Source organism: Medicago sativa, chromosome 4 (genome assembly GCF_051527215.1).
Source record: "Medicago sativa cultivar Bolivia chromosome 4, Bolivia_mono, whole genome shotgun sequence".
Classification (NCBI taxonomy): domain Eukaryota; kingdom Viridiplantae; phylum Streptophyta; class Magnoliopsida; order Fabales; family Fabaceae; genus Medicago; species Medicago sativa.
In genome coordinates this window covers 43973595-43982520 of record NC_140752.1, presented here as the reverse complement: position 1 = coordinate 43982520, position 8926 = coordinate 43973595, and positions in this window count along the sequence as shown.

Here is an 8926-nt window from a genome sequence, read left to right as displayed (position 1 = left end):
GTTTAACGTAAGTTCGTCTCCAAAGGAGGAACCTTTGGTGACCAAAATTTTATCCTACCTTTTTGGCTTGGTTTCTTCCCAAATTCCTACTATAGTTCATTCTATTTATGTAATACTCATTGTATGATGATTATGGACCTAATTAACAAGTTACTTCCCCATAATAAAGTTTAAGTTATGTTCGTCTCCAAAGGAGGAATCTTTGTTGACCAAAATTTTATCCTTCCTTTTTCGCTTGGTTTCTTGCCAAATTCCTACTACAGTTCATTCTATTTATGTAATACTCATTGTATGATGATTATGGACCTAATTAACAAGTTACTTTCCGATAATAAAGTTTAACTTAAGTTCGTCTCCAAAGGAGGAGCCTTTGGTGACCAAAAGTTTATCCTTCCTTTTTCGCATGGATTCTTCCCAAATTCCTACTATAGTTCATTCTATTTAAGTAATACTAATTGTGTGATGTTTATGGACCTAATTAACAAGTTACTTTCCGATAATAAAGTTTAACTTAAGTTCGTCTCCAAAGGAGGAACCTTTGGTCACCAAAAGTTTATCCTTCCTTTTTCGCTTGGATTCTTCCCAAATTCCTACTATAGTTCATTCTATTTACGTAATACTCATTGTATGATGATTATTGACCTAATTAACAAGTTACTTTCCCAAAATAAAGTTTAAGTTAAGTTCGTCTCCAAAGGAGGAACCTTTGGTGACCAAAATTTTATCCATCCTTTTTCGCTTGGTTTCTTGCCAAATTCCTACTATAGTTCATTCTATTTATGTAATACTAATTGTATGATGATTATTGACCTAATTAACAAGTTAGTTCCCGATAATAAAGTTTAAGTTAAGTTCGTCTCCAAAGGAGGAACCTTTGGTGACCAAAATTTTATCCATCCTTTTTCGCTTGGTTTCTTGCCAAATTCCTACTATAGTTCATTCTATTTATGTAATACTAATTGTATGATGATTATTGACCTAATTAACAAGTTAGTTCCCGATAATAAAGTTTAACTTAAGTTCGTCTCCAAAGTAGGAACCTTTGGTGACCAAAATTTTATCCTACCTTTTTGGCTTGGTTTCTTCCCAAATTCCTACTATAGTTCATTCTCTTTATGTAATACTCGTTGTATGATGATTATGGACCTAATTAACAAGTTACTTCCCCATAATAAAGTTTAACGTAAGTTCGTCTCCAAAGGAGGAACCTTTGGTGACCAAAATTTTATCCTACCTTTTTGGCTTGGTTTCTTCCCAAATTCCTACTATAGTTCATTCTATTTATGTAATACTCATTGTATGATGATTATGGACCTAATTAACAAGTTACTTCCCCATAATAAAGTTTAAGTTATGTTCGTCTCCAAAGGAGGAATCTTTGTTGACCAAAATTTTATCCTTCCTTTTTCGCTTGGTTTCTTGCCAAATTCCTACTATAGTTCATTCTATTTATGTAATACTCATTGTATGATGATTATGGACCTAATTAACAAGTTACTTTCCGATAATAAAGTTTAACTTAAGTTCGTCTCCAAAGGAGGAGCCTTTGGTGACTAAAAGTTTATCCTTCCTTTTTCGCTTGGATTCTTCCCAAATTCCTACTATAGTTCATTCTATTTAAGTAATACTAATTGTGTGATGTTTATGGACCTAATTAACAAGTTACTTTCCGATAATAAAGTTTAACTTAAGTTCGTCTCCAAAGGAGGAACCTTTGGTGACCAAAAGTTTATCCTTCCTTTTTCGCTTGGATTCTTCCCAAATTCCTACTATAGTTCATTCTATTTACGTAATACTCATTGTATGATGATTATTGACCTAATTAACAAGTTACTTTCCCAAAATAAAGTTTAAGTTAAGTTCGTCTCCAAAGGAGGAACCTTTGGTGACCAAAATTTTATCCATCCTTTTTCGCTTGGTTTCTTGCCAAATTCCTACTATAGTTCATTCTATTTATGTAATACTAATTGTATGATGATTATTGACCTAATTAACAAGTTAGTTCCCGATAATAAAGTTTAACTTAAGTTCGTCTCCAAAGTAGGAACCTTTGGTGACCAAAATTTTATCCTACCTTTTTGGCTTGGTTTCTTCCCAAATTCCTACTATAGTTCATTCTATTTATGTAATACTCATTGTATGATGTTTATGGACCTAATTAACAAGTTACTTTCCGATAATAAAGTTTAACTTAAGTTCGTCTCCAAAGTAGGAACCTTTGGTGACCAAAAGTTTATCCTTCCTTTTTCGCTTGGATTCTTCCCAAATTCCTACTATAGTTCATTCTATTTATGTAATACTAATTGTATGATGATTATTGACCTAATTAACAAGTTACTTCCCGATAATAAAGTTTAACTTAAGTTCGTCTCCAAAGTAGGAACCTTTGGTGACCAAAATTTTATCCTACCTTTTTGGCTTGGTTTCTTCCCAAATTCCTACTATAGTTCATTCTATTTATGTAATACTCATTGTATGATGTTTATGGACCTAATTAACAAGTTACTTTCCGATAATAAAGTTTAACTTAAGTTCGTCTCCAAAGTAGGAACCTTTGGTGACCAAAAGTTTATCCTTCCTTTTTCGCTTGGATTCTTCCCAAATTCCTACTATAGTTCATTCTATTTACATAATACTCATTGTATGATAATCATTGACCTAATTACCAAGTTTCTTCCCCAAAATAAAGTTTAAGTTAAGTTCGTCTCCAAAGGAGGAACCTTTGGTGACCAAAATTTTATCCTTCCTTTTTCGCTTGGTTTCTTGCCAAATTCCTACTATAGTTCATTCTATTTATGTAATACTCATTGTGTGATGATTATGGACCTAATTAACAAGTTACTTCACCATAATAAAGTTTAAGTTAAGTTCGTCTCCAAAGGAGGAACCTTTGGTGACCAAAAGTTTATCCTTCCTTTTTCGCTTGGATTCTTGCCAAATTCCTACTATAGTTCATTCTATTTATGTAATACTAATTGTATGATGATTATTGACCTAATTAACAAGTTACTTCCCGATAATAAAGTTTAACTTAAGTTCGTCTCCAAAGTAGGAACCTTTGGTGACCAAAATTTTATCCTACCTTTTTGGCTTGGTTTCTTCCCAAATTCCTACTATAGTTCATTCTATTTATGTAATACTCATTGTATGATGTTTATAAACCTAATTAACAAGTTACTTTCCGATAATAAAGTTTAACTTAAGTTCGTCTCGAAAGTAGGAACCTTTGGTGACCAAAAGTTTATCCTTCCTTTTTCGCTTGGATTCTTCCCAAATTCCTACTATAGTTCATTCTATTTACATAATACTCATTGTATGATAATCATTGACCTAATTACCAAGTTTCTTCCCCAAAATAAAGTTTAAGTTAAGTTCGTCTCCAAAGGAGGAACCTTTGGTGACCAAAATTTTATCCTTCCTTTTTCGCTTGGTTTCTTGCCAAATTCCTACTATAGTTCATTCTATTTATGTAATACTCATTGTGTGATGATTATGGACCTAATTAACAAGTTACTTCCCCATAATAAAGTTTAACTTAAGTTCGTCTCCAAAGGAGGAACCTTTGGTGACCAAAAGTTTATCCTTCCTTTTTCGCTGGGATTCTTCCCAAATTCCTACTATAGTTCATTCTATTTACGTAATACTCATTGTATGATGATTATTGACCTAATTAACAAGTTACTTTCCCAAAATAAAGTTTAAGTTAAGTTCGTCTCCAAAGGAGGAACCTTTGGTGACCAAAATTTTATCCATCCTTTTTCGCTTGGTTTCTTGCCAAATTCCTACTATAGTTCATTCTATTTATGTAATACTAATTGTATGATGATTATTGACCTAATTAACAAGTTAGTTCCCGATAATAAAGTTTAACTTAAGTTCGTCTCCAAAGGAGGAACCTTTGGTGACCAAAATTTTATCCATCCTTTTTCGCTTGGTTTCTTGCCAAATTCCTACTATAGTTCATTCTATTTATGTAATACTAATTGTATGATGATTATTGACCTAATTAACAAGTTAGTTCAGGATAATAAAGTTTAACTTAAGTTCGTCTCCAAAGTAGGAACCTTTGGTGACCAAAATTTTATCCTACCTTTTTGGCTTGGTTTCTTCCCAAATTCCTACTATAGTTCATTCTATTTATGTAATACTCATTGTATGATGTTTATGGACCTAATTAACAAGTTACTTTCCGATAATAAAGTTTAACTTAAGTTCGTCTCCAAAGTAGGAACCTTTGGTGACCAAAAGTTTATCCTTCCTTTTTCGCTTGGATTCTTCCCAAATTCCTACTATAGTTCATTCTATTTACATAATACTCATTGTATGATAATCATTGACCTAATTACCAAGTTTCTTCCCCAAAATAAAGTTTAAGTTAAGTTCGTCTCCAAAGGAGGAACCTTTGGTGACCAAAATTTTATCCTTCCTTTTTCGCTTGGTTTCTTGCCAAATTCCTACTATAGTTCATTCTATTTATGTAATACTCATTGTGTGATGATTATGGACCTAATTAACAAGTTACTTCACCATAATAAAGTTTAAGTTAAGTTCGTCTCCAAAGGAGGAACCTTTGGTGACCAAAAGTTTATCCTTCCTTTTTCGCTTGGATTCTTGCCAAATTCCTACTATAGTTCATTCTATTTATGTAATACTAATTGTATGATGATTATTGACCTAATTAACAAGTTACTTCCCGATAATAAAGTTTAACTTAAGTTCGTCTCCAAAGTAGGAACCTTTGGTGACCAAAATTTTATCCTACCTTTTTGGCTTGGTTTCTTCCCAAATTCCTACTATAGTTCATTCTCTTTATGTAATACTCGTTGTATGATGATTATGGACCTAATTAACAAGTTACTTCCCCATAATAAAGTTTAACGTAAGTTCGTCTCCAAAGGAGGAACCTTTGGTGACCAAAATTTTATCCTACCTTTTTGGCTTGGTTTCTTCCCAAATTCCTACTATAGTTCATTCTATTTATGTAATACTCATTGTATGATGATTATGGACCTAATTAACAAGTTACTTCCCCATAATAAAGTTTAAGTTATGTTCGTCTCCAAAGGAGGAATCTTTGTTGACCAAAATTTTATCCTTCCTTTTTCGCTTGGTTTCTTGCCAAATTCCTACTATAGTTCATTCTATTTATGTAATACTCATTGTATGATGATTATGGACCTAATTAACAAGTTACTTTCCGATAATAAAGTTTAACTTAAGTTCGTCTCCAAAGGAGGAGCCTTTGGTGACTAAAAGTTTATCCTTCCTTTTTCGCTTGGATTCTTCCCAAATTCCTACTATAGTTCATTCTATTTAAGTAATACTAATTGTGTGATGTTTATGGACCTAATTAACAAGTTACTTCCCGATAATAAAGTTTAACTTAAGTTCGTCTCCAAAGTAGGAACCTTTGGTGACCAAAATTTTATCCTACCTTTTTGGCTTGGTTTCTTCCCAAATTCCTACTATAGTTCATTCTATTTATGTAATACTCATTGTATGATGTTTATGGACCTAATTAACAAGTTACTTTCCGATAATAAAGTTTAACTTAAGTTCGTCTCCAAAGTAGGAACCTTTGGTGACCAAAAGTTTATCCTTCCTTTTTCGCTTGGATTCTTCCCAAATTCCTACTATAGTTCATTCTATTTACATAATACTCATTGTATGATAATCATTGACCTAATTACCAAGTTTCTTCCCCAAAATAAAGTTTAAGTTAAGTTCGTCTCCAAAGGAGGAACCTTTGGTGACCAAAATTTTATCCTTCCTTTTTCGCTTGGTTTCTTGCCAAATTCCTACTATAGTTCATTCTATTTATGTAATACTCATTGTGTGATGATTATGGACCTAATTAACAAGTTACTTCACCATAATAAAGTTTAAGTTAAGTTCGTCTCCAAAGGAGGAACCTTTGGTGACCAAAAGTTTATCCTTCCTTTTTCGCTTGGATTCTTGCCAAATTCCTACTATAGTTCATTCTATTTATGTAATACTAATTGTATGATGATTATTGACCTAATTAACAAGTTACTTCCCGATAATAAAGTTTAACTTAAGTTCGTCTCCAAAGTAGGAACCTTTGGTGACCAAAATTTTATCCTACCTTTTTGGCTTGGTTTCTTCCCAAATTCCTACTATAGTTCATTCTATTTATGTAATACTCATTGTATGATGTTTATAAACCTAATTAACAAGTTACTTTCCGATAATAAAGTTTAACTTAAGTTCGTCTCGAAAGTAGGAACCTTTGGTGACCAAAAGTTTATCCTTCCTTTTTCGCTTGGATTCTTCCCAAATTCCTACTATAGTTCATTCTATTTACATAATACTCATTGTATGATAATCATTGACCTAATTACCAAGTTTCTTCCCCAAAATAAAGTTTAAGTTAAGTTCGTCTCCAAAGGAGGAACCTTTGGTGACCAAAATTTTATCCTTCCTTTTTCGCTTGGTTTCTTGCCAAATTCCTACTATAGTTCATTCTATTTATGTAATACTCATTGTGTGATGATTATGGACCTAATTAACAAGTTACTTCCCCATAATAAAGTTTAACTTAAGTTCGTCTCCAAAGGAGGAACCTTTGGTGACCAAAAGTTTATCCTTCCTTTTTCGCTGGGATTCTTCCCAAATTCCTACTATAGTTCATTCTATTTACGTAATACTCATTGTATGATGATTATTGACCTAATTAACAAGTTACTTTCCCAAAATAAAGTTTAAGTTAAGTTCGTCTCCAAAGGAGGAACCTTTGGTGACCAAAATTTTATCCATCCTTTTTCGCTTGGTTTCTTGCCAAATTCCTACTATAGTTCATTCTATTTATGTAATACTAATTGTATGATGATTATTGACCTAATTAACAAGTTAGTTCCCGATAATAAAGTTTAACTTAAGTTCGTCTCCAAAGGAGGAACCTTTGGTGACCAAAATTTTATCCATCCTTTTTCGCTTGGTTTCTTGCCAAATTCCTACTATAGTTCATTCTATTTATGTAATACTAATTGTATGATGATTATTGACCTAATTAACAAGTTAGTTCAGGATAATAAAGTTTAACTTAAGTTCGTCTCCAAAGTAGGAACCTTTGGTGACCAAAATTTTATCCTACCTTTTTGGCTTGGTTTCTTCCCAAATTCCTACTATAGTTCATTCTATTTATGTAATACTCATTGTATGATGTTTATGGACCTAATTAACAAGTTACTTTCCGATAATAAAGTTTAACTTAAGTTCGTCTCCAAAGTAGGAACCTTTGGTGACCAAAAGTTTATCCTTCCTTTTTCGCTTGGATTCTTCCCAAATTCCTACTATAGTTCATTCTATTTACATAATACTCATTGTATGATAATCATTGACCTAATTACCAAGTTTCTTCCCCAAAATAAAGTTTAAGTTAAGTTCGTCTCCAAAGGAGGAACCTTTGGTGACCAAAATTTTATCCTTCCTTTTTCGCTTGGTTTCTTGCCAAATTCCTACTATAGTTCATTCTATTTATGTAATACTCATTGTGTGATGATTATGGACCTAATTAACAAGTTACTTCACCATAATAAAGTTTAAGTTAAGTTCGTCTCCAAAGGAGGAACCTTTGGTGACCAAAAGTTTATCCTTCCTTTTTCGCTTGGATTCTTGCCAAATTCCTACTATAGTTCATTCTATTTATGTAATACTAATTGTATGATGATTATTGACCTAATTAACAAGTTACTTCCCGATAATAAAGTTTAACTTAAGTTCGTCTCCAAAGTAGGAACCTTTGGTGACCAAAATTTTATCCTACCTTTTTGGCTTGGTTTCTTCCCAAATTCCTACTATAGTTCATTCTCTTTATGTAATACTCGTTGTATGATGATTATGGACCTAATTAACAAGTTACTTCCCCATAATAAAGTTTAACGTAAGTTCGTCTCCAAAGGAGGAACCTTTGGTGACCAAAATTTTATCCTACCTTTTTGGCTTGGTTTCTTCCCAAATTCCTACTATAGTTCATTCTATTTATGTAATACTCATTGTATGATGATTATGGACCTAATTAACAAGTTACTTCCCCATAATAAAGTTTAAGTTATGTTCGTCTCCAAAGGAGGAATCTTTGTTGACCAAAATTTTATCCTTCCTTTTTCGCTTGGTTTCTTGCCAAATTCCTACTATAGTTCATTCTATTTATGTAATACTCATTGTATGATGATTATGGACCTAATTAACAAGTTACTTTCCGATAATAAAGTTTAACTTAAGTTCGTCTCCAAAGGAGGAGCCTTTGGTGACTAAAAGTTTATCCTTCCTTTTTCGCTTGGATTCTTCCCAAATTCCTACTATAGTTCATTCTATTTAAGTAATACTAATTGTGTGATGTTTATGGACCTAATTAACAAGTTACTTTCCGATAATAAAGTTTAACTTAAGTTCGTCTCCAAAGGAGGAACCTTTGGTGACCAAAAGTTTATCCTTCCTTTTTCGCTTGGATTCTTCCCAAATTCCTACTATAGTTCATTCTATTTACGTAATACTCATTGTATGATGATTATTGACCTAATTAACAAGTTACTTTCCCAAAATAAAGTTTAAGTTAAGTTCGTCTCCAAAGGAGGAACCTTTGGTGACCAAAATTTTATCCATCCTTTTTCGCTTGGTTTCTTGCCAAATTCCTACTATAGTTCATTCTATTTATGTAATACTAATTGTATGATGATTATTGACCTAATTAACAAGTTAGTTCCCGATAATAAAGTTTAACTTAAGTTCGTCTCCAAAGTAGGAACCTTTGGTGACCAAAATTTTATCCTACCTTTTTGGCTTGGTTTCTTCCCAAATTCCTACTATAGTTCATTCTCTTTATGTAATACTCGTTGTATGATGATTATGGACCTAATTAACAAGTTACTTCCCCATAATAAAGTTTAACGTAAGTTCGTCTCCA